Source organism: Manacus candei, unplaced genomic scaffold, assembly GCF_025592945.1.
Source record: "Manacus candei isolate 608988 ecotype Guabito, Panama unplaced genomic scaffold, ASM2559294v1 h1tg000003l, whole genome shotgun sequence".
Classification (NCBI taxonomy): domain Eukaryota; kingdom Metazoa; phylum Chordata; class Aves; order Passeriformes; family Pipridae; genus Manacus; species Manacus candei.
This window is the reverse complement of record NW_026138051.1, coordinates 5,065,419-5,085,803: the sequence shown is the minus strand read 5'-3', so window position 1 is coordinate 5,085,803 and position 20,385 is coordinate 5,065,419. Positions and strand designations below refer to the sequence as shown.

At 39.4% G+C, this 20,385-nt stretch overlaps 1 protein-coding gene across 4 annotated transcripts in view; it reads right to left on the bottom strand.

Annotated features, from left to right (window-relative positions):
- Positions 1–20,385, bottom strand: part of AFF2 (ALF transcription elongation factor 2) — a 336,223-nt gene that overhangs the window by 60,380 nt on the left and 255,458 nt on the right. The gene's annotated exons all lie outside the window — the stretch shown is intronic.

Sequence of the window (20,385 nt, the reverse complement as noted above, 5' to 3'; positions counted from 1 at the left end):
AAAGTAATGCAAAACCACCAAACTTCCACAACTTCATAGGGAAGCATCATACTCTTGTTCCTTCTCTCAGTTCAGCTTTACTGGAAGTATTCAGAGCTTTATGAGATGTCCCCAAATCCTTCAGGTGGCTGTAAAGTGCCTGAACTTTACCTCTCAACATGAGCAACAGATCCATGTCACTGACATAGTCCTCTAGTCCCATTCCTCATTGCCAGTACTGTCTTTAAAGCAAATGTTAGTACTTAGAAGTCTGTTTTGACTGTAAGTCCTAACACTGAGCTAGAAAGAAACATTTGTTTTAATGTAATAGATATTTCCTTCACTAAAGTTGAATTGTTTTGGATTATACCAGCGTGACTCCTGCACCTACTCGGAGAGTCTACTGCTAAGATAAACTTAGCTATGCAAGACAAACCTTTATTTATATTCCACTAAATAAGTAGTATTAAAAAAAAATAAATCAAATATTTAATTGGAGAATTAGCTTGCTTACCCCAAAGCCACAAACTACTTGTCTTCTCTCTATATCTCATACCTCATGGCTTCAGCTGTCAGCCCCTTCTCTCACCTTGCCAGCTTTCTCTCACATGCTGGTTAGCCCAGCCAACCCACCAGCTGCAGCACTGCACTGACCTTCTCCCTGATGTGGCTCACAAAGACCCACGGCCCTGTGCTAGCAGAGTGCTCTGGCTACCCACAAACCAGTGCAAAGGATTTTCTACTGCCATTTAACAATTAAGATTTCTTTTTTGCCAGCCTGCAACAAGGGATACTGCAAGGAGTGGCAGCAATGATGCACACCAGCCTCCTGCTCATTAACATTCACTTGGGGAAAGAGGTAATTTGCCATTGTCTTTCTGAGCCACGTTGAGAAATTTATTTCAGCAGCATCAGTCACATAAGATGATAAAAATGGTGCAAATCATGTAAAGGAAAAGAAGCTGCCTTAGCATGATTTAAGTTTATACAATGAATAAGGTTACTAATTAATTGGTAAAGTGCTATTTGTAATTGTTCCTCTCTGATACATGGATTAGAACAGATGTTTTAATGAGCATTTTTTTCTCATTGTTTCAGACACAAGAATATGTACAAAACTGAAAAATAAAAGTGGTGATGCAGAAAGCAGGCTCTGGGAGATAAATGGAGGGTTACGTAAGACAAAAAAATGCCACACTTGCTTCCTGGAACAGAAATCGTCCAAAGAGCCCAATAACTTTCCCAATATGTGCAGTAAATGATGACATGAATGAAATGCATTGTTCATAAACGTAGATAAATAATGCCTAATCACTTGGAGCACTCATTTAGTGCTCTACAGCCTAGGACTTGAGCTGCTGAGGAGTGAACAGCAGCAGCTTAGGAAATCAAAAGCACGACTCGGTGTTAGCCTGATCCCGGGGCAATGGCATCTCCCACTGCGGAGCTGCTGGAGATCTGTTCTGCCTCATGCCCGGTGCCTGCGGAGCCCCAGCGTGACAGCGACTGGGAATCTGCATGAAGAAGAGTCTCTGGCAATACCACACAGAGAGACAGGCAGCAAAATCTGTTTTGCTGCACCTTCAGACAGCCAGGAGGTCTCCCAGAGCTGGCCAGCTGCGCGTCCTCGCTATGGTCAGACGTCCAGAAGGTGGCCAAAAAAATGAAGCCTCCGTGCTTTTACTCCATTACAGACATGTGAACTCTTGAGGGCAAACATCACTTAAAGATACTGTTGATGCCTTAAGGTCCATCTAGGTTTTGGTTTTTCTAATTTTTATAAGCTTTATAAGTAGTTATACAGTAGAAGTAGATTTAGAAGCAGCAGCTCTTATTCCCTTGCCGTTAGCACAGAAACTACACACATTCCCCAACCCTATCACTCCATTCCATGCTCCCCATATCAATTCTACCCCTGAATTCCATTAGAAAATGTTTAGTCTCTTGTCAAAGTAGGCCTATTTTGTGTAGAGAACACTTGTACCTTGGCCTAAACCGCAAAAGTACAGTCAAGAACTGGGTGAATATATGCCCCCTGTACTCTGAAGAAGATGATGATTGATGAAAAGAGGGTCTCAAAAAGCCTCTAGCCCCAATTCCCAAGGGGCGGACCGAGGGTGGATCAGGGCAAAAGCCACAGGGTGGAAATATCCGGGATTGGACAGACAATATTATAAATTGTAACATCCGTGCAGAGGGACGGATGCACGTGCCTTGTAATCTTTATGCCTAGGCACAAATTAAAACCCTTCCCTTATCTCACCTCCAAAACTAAATTGCCTCAGAGTTTTTTTTCCTCCCTGAATTTTCTTTAGGCAACACTGTGATCAGAACCTGATCCTGCACAACTGAACAATCCTTCATTATCTCCTGGATCTCAGAGAGGTGCAGGACAGCCGGGGCTGTGTCCCATTCCACAGGCAGTACAGTGGAGAGCATCCCTGGGCACGACCTGCACAGTCCCTTTGCTCTCCCCCAGCCCTGGCTGCACTCCCTGCACTGGGCTTTGGGCTTCCCTATGGTGGCAGCAGCAAGGAAAACAGGAGGCTCCAAGTGTATGGCAGCACATTATCCCTCCACCTCCCGTGTCCAAAGCTCACCACTGGGAGATTTCCCAGCAACACAGCACAGGGGTGTCACCACAGGGTAAACAGCACCAGGCACTGCCATCTGAAAAGAATCCTGCAATATCAATTCTTCTAATGGTATTAAAGGAGACACCATTACTTTTCATTTGTTCAAAGTAATCTGATTGAGTGTAACATAGCTGAAATTTCATTTCCTATATCTTTATTAAAGCAGTGCCACTCTTCAAAGAGAAATGTTAGCAGAAGCATAAACAGAAACTTTTTTTATTGTCTAGGGGTTTTTTTTTAAGAAAAGGAAGAAAAGAAGAAGGTAGACTGGCTCCATATTAGCTTCTAATCAACCGTGAATCATGAAGCATTTTTAGAAGAAATATTAAAGGACTTACAACTGCAACCTAATTAAGTTTCCAAGCTTTGGGGGATTTGTTTATGTCTGACCCAAGCCATTCTAGTTGGTCAGGTCATCTCTTAGCTCTTACCAAAGGACAAAGATTACACATTAATTCAAAGGGTGTGTATAAGACACACAATTGTAGAATTGAATGGGTGCTGACAGAATGAACTGATTTATTCATTTACAGTATTTTTTTTTGCTTTGTGACATATGACTTCCTCCAGAATGCTCTGCTTCTGCTATCCTGCACTGGGTCACAATCATGTTTTATGAAATATGTAGTTATATGACACAAACATGTTTGAAACAGGGTGGCATGCTCAGGTGGCATTTGCTCACAGAAACATTCCTTTTAATGCTTTCCTTAGTGTCTTTATTGTGCATAAAGAGAAAGTATCAAAACTTCACTGACAAAATATTATGACAATATAGGAAGGCAACCCTCAAAAGATGCTCAGATTATTACTGACAAATGCCATTGGTCTGACACCACCTTACTCAGTAGTAAATGAACTAAAGAAGTGCTAATTGCTTTGAAGTTAATGAAGACTATATTGCCTTTCAATAATTGGTGTTTGTTTAGCTACTATGATTATAGCTCTCTCTTTCTAGTTGAGCAATGTAAGATGGCAGAAGTTCCACCTTTTACAAGTTTTAAATCCCTGTGGAATTGACAGAAAAAGCTGTAACCACAAATTGGTTTGCAATTTTCCTCTTTCTTCCCAGCAAGCCCTGTATGGTTATATTATGAACCTTGCTTCAAACAAACTGCTTCTGACTTTTATGATCCTTTTGTGATCTAAATGGCTATCTCATAAGATATTCCACTGCAGCTTCTTTTTCAATTGCTTTTACTGTGAAATGGCATTCTGGAGATTTCTGGGGACCATTTCACACTCTTATGGTATTGATTTGCTAAACCTGATGATAGGTTTATATTTAAGATGCAGTCTAGTATATGAACGAAGTGTAAAGCTTATGAAGATGAGATTCAGGACTTTCAATAACCCCATTTTCTTGATGGGGTTTGCCTCTTTAAAGAAAGTTACTGTTTTCCCCTGAATTTCTGAAGGCAGGTTGCTATAAGGACTGTGTTTCTAATTGTCTTGGAATCTTTCCATTACACTGAATTACAGTCACAGAAAAAAATACGGAGAAGATGACTGCTAGTAACTTGTAACTCTTCCCAACATAAGGTCAGAGCAAATACACAAAGGCACTTGGGAACCTAAATGGAAAAATGTGTTTTAAATTGTTCCCAGAGTTCTCACTTGTGAGGATGGCACAGGATAGATTTTCTCCTGGGTACACTAGAAAACTGACAACAAAACTAACTTCTTTAGGTTTTGGTGTTGGAGATATGCACTTTTCCTTAAAAGACCGATTATTGTACAATGGTTATGGGCCAGGAAAAAAACCTCTTTGATGGAATTACAGCATAAAAATGAGTCAGAAATGCCTTTATGCAGAGAATGATGTTGAATTTTCAACTGGGCTAAACCACAGGCCCATGGTTCTGCCTTTATTCTGGCAAGTGTTACTAATTTAAGAGATAGACCCAGGTAATTCAAAATAGGTCAAAATAAAATTAAACAATCAGGAATGCACAGATGCACTGAGGAACACCCAAAGAGCAGGGGAGTGTCCCGACAGAGTTCCAGGACATTTTTTTAAAGAAGATGGAGCAAAATAAATGCCATAAATATGAACATCCATGTACATATACCCAAGAGAACACATCTGTGTCAGTGTTCCCCAAGTGTTAGTGAACTCCTTCCTGAAGGATGGTGCAAAAATAGGAGGGTTATGGTCTGAGACAGCTTCTGGAGTGGAGGCAGTGCTTAGGTCTCTATACACCTGTATGTGGCAAACCAGGGAGAAAAACTGAGAAATTCACTGCACTGGAGGACACAGGACAAAGAGAGTGAGGAAACCTTTACCCTGCAGCCAAGACTTTTAGAGTAGTTATTAAGAGATCATTTGACTGCAGCCCAAATATATGTTAAAAAAATAAAAAATGGTTCCTTTTAAAAGAGAGCAGAGAACGTATGTTACAGTATATGTCTGGAACAATTCAGTACATATATGATTAGATGCATGGCTTTATCATTGAAATGTGTGGATACATTTTGGAGTATGTGCTTGAGCAATGATATGATTGTATATGACTGCTGAGTGAAGTCCAGATGAATTGCTTGTTGATATTAAACAAATGAAGAAATTCCTCTAGCAATATCTGGAATAAGTGAAGATAACAGTAGTTAGAGCTGACCAGGGTCAGCTTTTGCTTACACAATAACAGTCTTGCATGCTCATTTCTAAGTCTGTCCTGATGTCTGACTTCTTTATCTCTGCTTCCAGCAACTTCCATTTTTTTTTTTTTTTTTTTACTTTGTTTTTGCATCTCTGTCCCTCAGTGGTGTAGGGTCTTCACTAATCTCTTAAATGTCATGTAGACTAGAAATTTGGGATTCTTCTCAATACAATTTTCATGACGAAATAGGTACATATGAAACTAAAGAACTGCCCAATGCTGCAAGAACATTGACAGTGGGCAGTATTTAATGAAATTCATATGTGGTGGGTTAGCAAATAGACAGTCAGAGCTGCAGAGCCTTTAATTGCTGGTGAAGGACTTTGAAATGTATTGCATGGGGTTGTCAGTGCATTTCTGTGGCTTGTTAAATGCAAGTTTCACACATGTGCAAAAAACCTGAAAAGTTCATACCCTCCAGGATCTTCAGACTTCCATAAGTCCTGTAAGATGTGCAGCCATTTCAAGAGTTTAAAGGGTTGATCCATTCTGGTAAAGTGCCCTTTACAGACCACATAAATCACCCAAATCATCATCAGTAGTATATCTCTTTTTTCTTATAGATCTGGCAAGAAACATCTGTCAAGACTAAAGCCTAGCTATTGCCACAGTAACTATACAATGGACATGAACATTTTAGAAGACCATGAACAGTTTTGGATGAGAGAACAGGCAGTATGCTTATTAAATTAGCAAGTAATACCCATCTGAGAAGGTGTACAAGAATTCTGGAGGATGTGTAAGAATACAAAAAAGATCCTGATGAAGTGGAGATAAGATCTGAAGAAACAGGATAAAATTCAGTGTGGACAAGTGCAAGGTACTACAGTTGATCAGGAAAATTCAACAGCGAAAATACAAGGTAGAAAATGACCAGTGAGGTAGTTTTCTAGAGAAAGATCAGATGGTTATAATGGATTATGCACTGCACACCAGTGAACAGTATCAGGTGGTTGCAGAAAAGGCAAACATCCTATTGGGATGAATAAATAGAAGTCTAGCTTACAAAATTGATGGCATAATTCTTCTAAACGATAGTACAGGTATGGCTTAAGCTAAAGTATCTGTTTACCCAAGATGGCTGTTGGCACACTGGAAAATAAAACTGTATTTTGCATCCCTGCTTGTAAAACAGAACCAAGTTCTGTTTCTGGGGTGGTACATGAAATCTGGCTACGTGCATCAAAGATGGGAACTACTGTCAGTACAACAAGGTGCTTCTAGGTCTGTTCTGTGCTATCCACACAGATGCTCAGTAAGATTTCTGCTGAACCATAATTAGAAAAATTTCTTGTTAGCACCCAGTATGTTTCTCTTTAACATTGGTAGATACTGGCAAGACAGTGTTTTTTGCATGTTTAAAAAAAAAAAAAAAAGACTTAGAAGCACACCTACGTGCCCTAATGTCCTACAGGTTTGGCATACTGTTATCTATTACCCACATCTATCTGTCTGTCTGACTGACTGTCCATCAGCCTATCTGGCTTCATACAGATCTATATAAACCAGACTCATACACCTGGGTACACTGCAGGTAGCAGCACACAGTGTTTCTGTCACACATCTAAAACTTTCACCTTACTTTTGCATCTCAAACATTTTTTCACCAGATGAAAATTCATGGTGCACTGAGTTTATTTTTTTTTCCCCAGCAGTTTTTAGTGATTTTTAATACAAAGCACCTTTTGCTGCGTGTAGCCAAAGATGTCTTTGTCCTGTGCACACGCACATCCACAAAACCACAGAGCTGCAGAAGGCACATTTCAGAACAGTCATTAAGGTACTATATCCTCTGGGTCAGCAGAGAATAAACTCAAAGTAAAGCTGGCAAGAATTATTCTGTGATTTCCTCTGTGATATATTTCAACATGGTCTTTAAAGACTCAACCAAATACTCCCAAAGCAAATTAAGCAGATGACATTATCCTTCCCTCTTGACTTCATGCCCTGAAATACTGAATGGAGACATTGCCAGGGTCAGATTCCCAGCTCCAGTGAAGATACAGTGACTGAGAATCAGTGCTTGTCAGCAGAATAAGAATAAACACCACTCTGTCAAGGAGGGACTCGACATCCTGGTTTTGAGAACACCACTTTACAAAGAAGTATACTACCTGTAACAGTAAGAAGGTACTTTGGACAACGAACCCGCAAGTTCAACTGAATTCACATGTGACAGCCTCTTTCCTCCTAATGTCTTTGTCTGGATATGCTGGCTTTCTTATTGTAGCAAATCATTCTCCAGTTATGCTTCTTAAAATAACCAAAGACAGATAGAGCATAAAAACTTTACCTTTAAGATGAAAAAATGTTATACAAATACACTGAGAGGAGACTGAACAATCCAAAATATACAATGTTAATTTTATATGGCTATTCCAGATAAACATTAGCAATACATGGGCTACTTTTCAATCTTGGTATCAATATCAAAAGACTGGAAAATCTTAAAACACTGAAAGACCATCTGTGCATGCTAGCAACTGCCAAATTTGCAACTGTGGTTCCTTCCCTGCTAATTCCATATTTTCCTGATAGATTAATGGGCACCATTTATCCAGAATAAATAAATGTGGAAAGCCCGCCTTCCCCCTTCACTGCGCCTCATCATTTTACTGATTTCCACCACACCACTGAGCACATTAATGCAAGTAAGCCCCTGTCTGGATTCAGAAATTATCACATTTGGTAGAGAAGGAATGCTTGGCATTGCCAGTTTCTTTACAGAATGAAAGTCCTTGAAGTTAAAAAAGAAATATATTCTCACAGAACTCCAGACTACATTCAACACAGATAAAGTGCAGATGAAGATTTTTCTTTCCTTTCCTTTACTTAAATGTAACCTATGTGCAGAAAGGCATAGATATTTCACACATACTACTCCTGTTTCACCATGTGCATTTATCTTATTTCTTTTGAGAGGCATGTCAGACACATATATTTAGACTTCTAGCTTGCTAATTTATGCCAGCTAGTGTAAAATTATAGGGTTGAGAATAAAGTTGCAGAATCAAACCTTTGTATGTGCTTTGAAGGAAAATTTTCTACTATATACAGTCAGACTTTCACAATCCACAATTTGCTAATCTTTTCACTTAGCAATTTGCATTCCTGCATGCACACACATGCATTCACAAACATACATCCTTCACACAAGGGAATGATATTTCAATGAGCTCTCTTATTATTCAGATTACACTGATTTCTATAAAATGTAAGACTGTAGCTGTGCTACCTTATATCTAATAGTGTGTTTAATCTACAAAAAGTCTAACTACATATATCTAACACATTATCTGTCACTTGGATGATTTCATTGTGTGCTCATGGGGTGCTAATTGCAAATTTGGAATGCAAATGGTATATAACCTTGTTAAACACATTTCTTTAAGAGGAAGAGATATGCCTTTGCTGTATGTCTGCTGTCCCCACTCACTCTAGCTCCAGGTTTTGCTAAGAGGTATGAGCTGATAAAGCCTGTTGGTGCATTTGCTGACATATCTTATCCTGAATGACATTATCATGGTACATTATATCTAAAAAAAAATAAATTGCTAAGGACTGGGCATCCCATTGGCAAGACACAGGCATGCCACATGCCAAGGAAAGCATGCTCTCTGTGAATTTGTAGGAGCAGGGCAGAGGATTGCTGCTGTGCCAGTTCTGACAGGAATGTCTGTTGAAGTTCTTTGCTACTTTCATAATAGTGTCTGTCGTCTCTCCTTCCTTGTAAATACACATCAGTTTAAAAACAAAGCCTGGAAATTCCTCCAAGTGAAGCACAAGTGAGGAGCCACACACTCTCCTTAATCCTAAGAGACAGAAAAGGGAGGTAGAGCAGCATAAATTCACCTTCAGCCCAAAAAACTAAAAGATGAAAGATTTTCATTATATTTTCTACTAAGCAGTGTTCCACTACTTACTACACTATTGTTTCTAGTATGCTAAATCAGCAATATGATGGTTAAAATAACATAAAAGGAATTACTAAAAAATCAAGGGAAAAATGTAACCTCCTTTGCTCCAAGATGCTTTTCTTGATCTTATTTATTTTTCTAAATACAGACAAAAAGGGGCAGTCTTATTCTTTCTAGACAGCTTTTCTGAAAGCCTGGACTTCATTGGAAACTCTTTTTGTTTTTTTCTCCATTGCTTGAAACACTCCATAATGGATTTATTTCCTATCTGCTCCATTTTTCCATATATAAAATGATCGGTTTTGATGCAATTTCTCTATATTTACATCAGCATGATGAGCAAAGTCAATCACATATATCCATAAATTCATGAGAATATGAAATAGAAACTTTAATTATTACTTAAGTAGTAAACTCTGAATTAGTTAAGTGAAAGCTTAATAGGGCTTAGTGGGACTTAAGAAGATGATGAAGTATTTATTGAAACAGGGTTATTTCCTGAAGACCATTTATGGCTTTTACAAATCTGTCTGGGTCTAAAGTGACAAGCGCCAAGCTGTAACATTTAAGAAGTTGAAGGAATAATATATTCATGGCTTTAGAAACACACTGACTGCACTTGCTTGTTCATGCACACAGTGGCAATGTCATCATTTTAAAGGGAACTGGTTATTCAGTTAAACAAATATATCAAGGCTTAGGAAGAAGAAGAAAAAAATCCAACAACCCAGAAGGCAGCTAAAAAAAAAAACCCAAATCTAAAAGCTGTCAAAAAAAAATGGAAGTCCTCAGTTATAGCTTATCCAAGATTTTATGGAGGGAAGAAAGCTTGACTCCTTTGAGCCAATACTGTTTACAGTTGCTGCAATGAAAATTCTAATTTTGTGCTCTAATGAACACAAAGCGATCCATAGTCAACCTTGGCAAAACTTATAATGACTGTGTAATTGAAGTGACTTTGTCACATTAAAAAAATATTCCACAAAATTGTAGGAAACTGCCAAGAAATAAAACTATGGGATGGGCAGTCTTGGGTATGTGACACAGGCAGCCATATCATCTTTGCTGCTTGGTACATGTCAGGCTTATAAAGCTGTGAGATATTTGTCTGCAGTCGCTCTTCTTACAGCATATTAAGTCTAATTGTGAATTACAGCAAGTACTTCATGGTGAATGTGTGACCCAGAATTTACTCTTTAAAAGCACTGCTTGTGCTGTTACACTACCTGGCACAATCCTTACGTGTGGGAGGTGCTATGTGGAAAGCTGCCAGGTGGATCTCAATGCACAGGTTGTATGACACAGGTGGACCTTCAAAGGGCTCCTCCATTTTGTAAATCTTACAGAGAAGGGGCAACAAAGAGAGAACTGGGATCACGGCCCACTGGGGAGGAGACAGCTTCAAGCACTGGAATGGGCAGAACATTCTCCAAGACACCAGATCTCTCCAGAAATATCCCTGAGAGAAAAGCAGACACTTGTCTTGCATGTTTATGCTCATCATGTTCTGGGCTTTTACTCTTTGAGTCTCTCCCTTCCCTTCTCTAGACCCTGAACTCCAGCAGGGCTCATGCTTTCATCCTCCAGTGGGCAATGCCTTTGGTCCCCTACACAGACAGCTCTCCACTGCCAGGGATGGGGCAGAGCTGATGGAGAGAAGGTAAGTCCCAGCAAAATATCAGTTCTGTGTCAGTGAAGCACATTAATATTTAACAGATGCCATGCTGAAATATAGAGGGATCAATTCATATTTGAGGTTCAAATTCTCCTCTCATATAACTTCACTTACACAGAGCTTGCCTTTAAATGTCATAGTTTTGGTTTCAAATACGAACAAACAAATATTTTCTATTTGCTTACCACAACAATGACTTCAAAAGCATCTGTGTAAGTCCTGTAAAGAATGCTAAGACCATCCCCAAATGCAATACTAACGGGGTTTTTTTTGAGTTTTCCTGAATGATCTGAGGATTGGGCACCTAAATGTCTTTAGGAGGAAAAAGAAATAAATAAATAATCCTTTCCCATTTTCACTGTGGTAGGAATTTTTCCAGAGATCAGTATTTCAGAAGACTTTTCACAGTGCTCTTTGACTTGAAGGACAAATCTGATTCGACATGAAGTTCCATTACGAGGAAACTGTTACTTGTGATGACACTGGTTATTGAAAATTGAAATGAAGTGAGAGGAAGTTAACACCAACTTGTATGAAATTCTGCTGTCTTTGAATGACACGGGGAACTCAATATATCTAATCATCAAAGTGAAGCCCATTGGGAACCAAACTGCAGTTGTATTGCAGAAGGTTGCTACTTGATTGCTAGACCCAAAAGTGCTAAGCCATATGCCACTTATTTCTGTGTCTAAATAGCTTACTGTGATTGATACTGAGAGTGGCTCTTCTCTTCACAGCGAAACAATCATGAAAACAACAGGAATTAGGGAACAGAGCATACAGATTATTTTTTACAATCCTAATTTTTAACCCTGTCATTTCCCTGGGCTTCATGTAATTTATTCTCTAATAAATTCTAGTCAATGCTCTTTTTTTTTTTTTTCCCAGCAGAACACTAGCTTTTGCACAGACTTTAGTGTGCAAGCTGCACCCAGTATTTTTCTCTCTTGCTACTGTTGGTGCGTGGCCAGACGAGCCTGATTATAAGGATTCGGCGCTGGCCTTGAGTGCAAAAAAATTTTCCTTCTTTAGAAAGACTTTTTTCCACCGTCCTTGTGCCAATCTCCTTGATTTTTCTTCCTCACTAATCTGTCTCTCTGAATCAGCCTTTTCCCAGTGCTCCTCCAGCCTCCCCACGCTGAAAGTCGCTCCAAGGTCAGCGGAGGGCCCTCGTCCGCGGCGCTCCACGTGTCCCTCCTCCCAGCTGGAGGCGAAACGCGCTCTGTTTACAATATGCTCACTTTCCACTTGACGAGGCCTGGAAGCCGCTCCACAGATCTGAACTCAGGTCCCACGGTTAGAGAGCACGGAGCTGTCACGACATGACCCCCTTCTGCAATTAAAGAGCCGGCAAACCGGCAGGGTCTGAGGGATGAGCCGATGCTTGAGCTTACGTTACATCTGTAATGTGAGAGTCGTGTGACTCAACGCGGCCTCCACGCAGAGCACAAAACAAAAATCAGCTCCCACACCACGAGCGCCCCCGCTCCAACTATGCTAATCTCTTCTTTCATCCATGATCTTTGCTAGTCACACAGTGTTACAGTAAAACGTTCTGCACTTAAAGGAATATCTGCAGCTTCCCTGCCACTATTAATAAAAATATTTAATGCTCTTGTTAGGAGGCGCAATTTGATTACTGAACTGTTATCCAACAAATCCTGAAAACAATTCAAAGTAAATTTCCCTAATATGTCTATTTTTCTATCCTGCCAGAAGGGTTGCTAATGAATTTGCTGCTTGAATGCACAGACAGATTGGGAACTATAACTGTGCTGGCCTGGGCAACATGGCACTGGCACCAAAAACCTATTTGTACCCATGCAAAGTTCTCTCTAGAGTATGTCTCTCATCCAGAGGTGATTTTCCAATAAAATCAGCCTCGATTATTGCAAGCGCAGGAGCAATCCCTGAGGGAGTATATCAGGCAATTCAATACTAGGAAATGTTGTACTAGGCAAAATTAACCTTGTAGCAGTGTTATTTCCTGAAACATTATCTAGCTTTTGCCTTTCTTTCGTATTCATTGATCCTAAATGACTGGAATTTTTTTCTACTTCTCTCACTTAGCACAAGCTCATCATTTTTTGTATTTGTATTTAAAAAAACATAAATGCTCGGAAGACACCTATCTTTCTTTTATTTCACTTACTGGCTGCCAAAGTAAAGGACTGTTTGTTGTATGGCAGGCATGTTTTTGGGGTATATAAAAGGTGATACCAAGGATAACCTTTACTCAGTCCTATTTTCATGACCATGCAAGACAGAGGAACTCTACTAGATATATTACCATCAGGCCATAGCCCACAAAGAACAAGGAAATGTCATCCCCCCTCACACCCAGGAGAAGTAGGACAAATGCCAGTGGAACTAGTGGAATTTTGCAGCTCAAAAGAGAGCAGACACAGGCCCACAGATTTTGAAGACAGTTCAAAGCCTCAGTTAAATCCCACTGCATCATAACTTTATCCACTGCCTCTCACCAGGCTCTCTGAGGCAGGGATCTTCATCTGGAGAGTGCTAGAACCTAAATAAACCATACAGCCATAAACATACTCTAACACTACTTACAGCTTTGCTCTGGTTATTTACCTTCCAGCAACACAAAAATGGCATAACAGTGAAGTTCAGGGTTATGAGATCTGAAGGTTGTTTCCTATGCTGGATTCAGCCAGCTGTACTGAAACCAGCAACACAGGTTCTCCCAATTATACCAGGATCAGGACATTTCTTCAGTTTTCCTAGCATTTGTTGACTGGTTGCAATATCTTAATCGCTCGGAGGCAATTTTTAAAAGTATTAATATAAAAAAGATCAAGGGTAGTTAGAAAATAGTTGTTACTTGATGCAACGCCCAAAGCAAACACTTAGAATAATGGTTTGAATAAATGCTAAGTAACTTAAAAATAATAACCAAGAAAAAATTACAAAATCTAAAGTGATCAAAACCACAGGATGAGTGAGAGAGATAAACAGGTATTCCTTTGATCAACAGGAGATACACACTAAAACTGGAAAAAAAATATTGACCTTAACTAACTTTTTTTCCCATCAAAAAGAGTCAGGCAAAATAAGGTTTTGTTTGGCTCAAACTTTCATTTTTTCACAACTTTTAAAAAGGGACCTAAATTCAATCTTGACAAGCTGCATCACAATGAAGGTGTAAAAATGTTTTGAAAAATAACAAAAGTGACCCAGTTAAAACGAAAGTACTTTTTTTTTCCCCACAGCTGCAAGACTCAAGACAAATTTTACACAAATGCATGATCAGCCTCGATCAACTGGCATACACATGTCTCTGTAAATAAAAATATGCAAAAGATAAAGTTTCTCTAGCTGTCTGAAGCTGTGTGATGGTCACTGAGCACCGTGCCTGCCTTGGCAGCCGAGGGGCACCTCGTGGCTGGATACAGCCAGCGGTGCTTGATATCGATGGTGTGCACTCAGATTTGTAAGGGATTGGATGAATGAGTTCTCAGAGTCTGTTCATCTCATTGTCTTGTAAGCAAACACTGTACACTGCACAGGCCGTGTGGTAATTTAACCATCTACTATAAACTGCACAATCAAGTCGGAAGCGTTTCACTATAAAAGTGCACTGCGACCATTTGAAAAACGTGTGTTCTCTCTAGGTACTTGTTGTGGTGGTAGCTGAATACCTTAATAAAGCACAAACTATTTTATATTTCAGGACTTAGCCAATGTGACTCATTTGTACAGTTTTAAGTCCAAACAAACTGCTAGTCAACTAAATTATAACTTATTACCACAGGCTACAGACTTTTAATACATTCTGTGGTTGGAACAGGACTGATTTACTGCTTTGGGCCCTGCCAGTAGTTATCATGCATCATTTCCCTAGAAATAAAAATAGCCCTACTGTGGTTATCCTTTGGACTGATAAAAATTTATCTAACAAGATGTGTCAGAGGAACAAATTCAGAAAATAAAGGTAAAATATTAAATAGACTTATTATTTTATGTCTAAAGTACTACATCTTCCAGCTGCTGTGATGACTTTGGAATAAAGCAAAAGGTACTGCAAAAAGGAAAAAAGATCTAAAGGAGCAATTGAGCTCTGATAAAACCACATGGGGATAGCTGAATTGTCAGAGCTTTGCAAGAGTCAAAATTTACATAAAAATCAGTATTTAGGGATTAATGCAGTATCATCAAAAAAGATTTAATATGTGCGTTTCTTTGCAAACAGTTTAAAAGCGGGTGTTCTATAATCCATTTCCAACACTAACCTTTAACTTGTGAGAGTGAAGTAATCCTTTGCAACATTTCTAGAGTTCACATTCTGCTGAGGAAACGCAGCCTCCCCCCAGATAAAGCTCACTGGAAAGTAGCAGCAGCAGCATGTGTGCCCTGGTTTCACAGTGACACCCCAGGTGCCGACCCTGCTGTGAGCTCTGCACGCCTGTACAGACTTTACCACGGGGCCCAGCTTGCACAGCCAGTGGCATGTGGGGGATTCTGTGAAATTCTGGAGGGACTTTATTGCTGGTGCAATAAACTGATCCCACTGACCAAACTCTGCACCTGTGCAGATGCTTAAGTGGACAGACTAGGAGGATCAGGGGCTAAAGCACATTGTCTATAATTGCCTGTAAGAGGGCTTTTTCCTGGATTTCTGCTGGGGATTTGAGTGCTTTTGCATGCTAGACTTAAAGTATTAAAACATAAATATGAATGGATTTCTCTGAGAAATGAATATGGGCAGGCATTTTAGGCACTAGGTTATAATGGATTTTTAGAACTAATTGAATTGGTGCAGTCTGATTTAGTAGTTCACCAGAAATAGTCTGAGGAGAAACATTAGGAAGGAAGGTTTAGAAGCAAAGATGACCAGGTGGCCATGTGGAAATTGCTTGGGAGTTTTACTAAGAATCAGTCTTAGCAGGTTTGGGTTTTTTTGTTTCTTTAAGAGTGGTTTGAGACCTTTAGTAAATGCCCTTTAGGCACCTATGGTCCATAGATACCTATGTATAACATGTATGTACATGGAACCATAGAATAATGGGGGTTGGAAAGGACTTTTAAAGGTCAGCTGGTCCAAACCCCCTGCACTGAGCAGGGTCATCTTCAGTTAGATCAGGTTGCTCTGAGCCCCCTCCAACCTGACCTTGAGTGTTTCCAGGGATGGGGCACCTACAGCCTCTCTGGGCAACCTGTGACAGTGTTTCACCACCCTCACTACAAAAAACTTCTTCCTTACATCCAATTTAAATTGACCCTCCTTCACTTACAATATATGTATATATGGCCATCCTCCCATATAATTATCTATGAATGGGAGGTTTTTTTAACCTAGACATGACACACTTTTTTTCACCTCTTTTTAAATACAGGACAGGAGATACCCTGCAGCGGAAGAGCTGAACGTGTGTGCCAAGAGCACTCTGTCCCTTTCGTACCTCTACTGGGTACAAGTGTCTGATCTGACAGGCTAAAAACAAACCAACTTCCAGACCTGTCCCACTGGCCTGCATTTTTGCCAGTGGGAGCAAAAGATCTGTTTATGGTTACTGCTATTACAGCATACATTAACTGACCCTCGGAGTCTGACCTGCTCGCCCTCCCGCTTAGTGAGTCAATAAGAAAATCCTTTGGCTCTGCATGACTTGCTTAGACCTCAGACCTTCCATGCAGAATAAGGTCTATCCAGGGAGGCAAAAACAAGGTGCCACTCCAGCTGGTAAAACAAAGACATTTCTAAAGTGCAGTCAGTAGAAACAGGCACTCCTATTCCATGTATAATCAAGGATGAAAAGGCCACGAAAAATACCACTGCGCTTTGCAAATGAGAGGTCAATTGAAATGTCAAGATATCAAATGTTAATGGATTGCATTTCCAATGATGGTTGGGACAGAAAACCATACCAAGTCAAGTCAGATGCCCTTATGAGGAGAAGATGAATTTTATGGCAGGAAAAGACAATAAACACCAGAAATCTTGCTGGTTAACAAACTTGTGGCTGATGGAAAACAAATATATTTTGAAAATATAAAAAAGCAGCAGGATTTTAACACAAGCTGTAATCCCAAAACATGTATCTGGAAGTCATTAGAACTACAGCAAATTTAAGCATATGCAGGTGTTTGGGGAAATGCCATATACTTTCTATTGAAGATTTTAAAAGGGACTATAAAAGAAGGGAGTATAAAGGACACTCAAGGAAGGCAATGTTTTCTTCCCTGAAGCAAGAAGTCACTTCCAATATTCCTACAGTTCTACAGAATTTCATGGACTACATGACTACACCTTTAAAAGCACTCATTTTCCATTTAAAAAGTTTACTTTATTTCTTACAAACCCCTTTTATTTCAAGGTGTTGGATGACATCAGTTTTAGCCAAATCATTCTTTCACCTGTCCACATTTTCCCAAGAAATCCATCTGGCCATTTTCATAAAGGACTGTAATCTGAGACATTTGTTTAGCATGACATTATATCCAGCCCTTAGTCAGAAGGGCATTGCTATGCAAACAACTCATCTCTTTATAAGGAAAATCTGAAAAGAACCTGTTTATCTTCCTAACCACTGTCTCTACCCAACTGGTAGACATTTCCCAACTGCAGAGGGACTTGCCTTGTGTCTGTATTAGCTCACTGGTGGGCTCACACAGTTGGAGGGAAATCAGCACTATTAGTGGCTTTTGAGCAGGAAGAATCCTTGGTTTATACAACAGAGGGATGTAATATGAGGAATGAAGAACAGTGACTAATCATTTGCTTTTCTGTGCAACAAAAACTGCTTGGGTAGATTCCAGTGAATATATGAGGAAAAGGGTTTAAAACAAAAAAAAGGCAGTATTTTTTCACACACTATGATGCTCAATACCATACAATTTGGTTGGCCCTCAGTCCACGTTTATGTAGAGACTGCCAAGCCAAGTGTATTTTTACTTGAGACTGTGGACTAACCCTGACTGGACCTAGATATGAGAGGATCCTGTAGCTCAACCCACTGGTAAAAGACAAGTGATGGGGTCCAAGTCAACACAAACATGATTCCTCTAGGCTTTATGCTGATGTGGGCTCCCATTGTCTACACAAGTCTGGAAAAAATCTGGGAAGAGTGATCATCAGTTGGGTTCCAAAACAAAGCTACTACAGGCTTTTAATGATATCACTGTTCTCCCCCTCTTCCATCAAATCACAGGGCATATAAAAGATTAATTCCTCTGAACACATCCTAATTCAAAACCATTTCTCATGCAACAATTCTTTAGAAATCATAAACCCTCCACAGAGTGAAATTGTTTAAGTCATGTTACCTCTTTCAGACTCAGGGATAGGAACAGCATGACAAGGACCAGCAAGTAAGTAAGAAAGCATCTAGGGCTTTACATACAGGAAATTCTTTTTCTGCCACAGACTCTCAATGTAAATATGGATAAAACCATGGGAGAAAGCAAGTGCTCCTTACATAACAAGGGCAGAAGAGCGTATATAAGGTAAATATAATGGATCCTGCAGTTATGGGGGCTACCTTGGTGCCACATAAAGACAGAAGAGGGTCTTTTGAAAAAATTAACTGCACTATTTTCACCAAAAGAAATCAGTTCTGCAGACATAGAGACTTCTCAGCTATTTACTGTGTGCTTATTTATAGCAGTATTATGTCAGATGATGCTACCAATACATAAAGATGAGTGCTATGGATGTCTTGTGCCTTGCAGTGCTCTAAGCAACATGGAATTGAGACTAAGCCTTCTGAAGGAGCCAAGTGCCACCTGCACCTACTTTGGCCATCAGGAAGTTCACACCAGTTAGTCTAAGCACCAATAGACACTTGGACATTAAGAAACCAGCTGCTTGGCTGCTTTACTGAACTGTAAAAAGAAAACTTCCTTGGTTTTTTCCCTTCATAAGTGGTTAGTGCTGGAGGGATTGAAGAGAACATAAAAGAACAGTAAGCTTCCTACCAAACATTATACCAGCAACATTAATAAACTGAGCAATGAAAAGTAAAAAGACCATTTCTACAGAAATCTTTATCATGCTTCTGAACTACTGTGTAAATGGTGGCACTATTAGGTTGTGTCCAAGGACTTTATATAAACTATAGTACTTAAAAGGGAGTAATTTCTGCTTCCAGTTTTGGGACACAAGAACTATGTCAGCATAACGTAAAAACAAGGACATTTTTTTATGCTAATGACAACTGCGAATATTTTATATGTATATATTTATATATGTAAAAAAAATATATATTGTAGCAGATGTCAAGTGCAGTTAGATTCAACTCTACTTATTAGTGCATGGCTTTTAGCCAAAAGCAATTCACATTTGCAGAAGTGTACTATCACATATGTCTTAATAACAAAAATGTGTTTTTAAAAATGTATGTGATAAGTCACATATGGTAGAAGGAATCTGTACAGCTTTCAGCCCTTATGACAATGGAAGCTACTAACTTTATTTTGCATACTGAAGAACATTAAAATTCAAGTGAAATTCTCCTTGACATTTGAGAGCTACAAAAGCAGTGACTAAAAGCTAGCCAAGTCTGAGCTGTACTAAGTGTGGCTGTGATGCTTATATAAATGCAATCCATGGCTACTACTGGTATCTTAAAGACACCAATTTTTCTTTTGCCCTGAGAGCTAATATTTTAGCATAAAATCCTAATTGTATACAGGTACCGTAAATAGTTACATGTCACTGGAAAAACTAGGCAGATTTTTCAGCTACTTTGTTATACAGAGTGTAATTAATATGTATAATGGATTCCCTAGGGTACTAATTGTAGCTGCCACCATGAACATAGTCAAAGAGAAGTTAAACAACCAGTTGGGAGAAACATGACAGGGTGAAACACACACATGTAGGTGGAAAGAGCGAGACTGTCCATCTGGCCTTCTTCCATTTCAAAATGTTACAGTTACTCAAGTTGTGTAAAAAATTATTTAACTTAAATCATCCTTTCCCCCAAACTCCCAAATCTTTCTGGTGGATTAATTGGGCATCAGTGTCACATGCATGCTGTTCAAAAACTGCAACGCTCAATGTGTTTGTTATATAGGGGGAAATTCAATTCACTTGAGTCATTCTTGAGAATTTGACTCAGAATATATAAAAAAGTGAATGAATGATAAATGATTATTTTGGAGTTGTTCCCCATGACTTTCATCACCTTGCAACTCCTGGATCCTGTATAATGTGAGGTGAGAACACAGCTCATTTCACTCTCTATTAAACAACCACCAGCTAACAATGACTTTAATTCAGCTTGCACTGAATTTGAACTAGCCCTATAGGCAACAAAGGTCCCTTGTCTTATTACAAGTTTCATGTGCTATCAGGTCTCTGTTGGATCCTATTTCTAATTTTTATCAGACTGAATGAAACATAAAGAGAGAGTGATTTATGGTCATCTGACATATTGCCTAATCACTCCAAGGAGTGTTCACACACATTTTGTGTTCGCTTTATAAGGTGTAAATGACTATACATGATGGAAGCCAAGTGAGAAGTAGAGTTGCATTCTTCTGTTATGTGTGCTAAA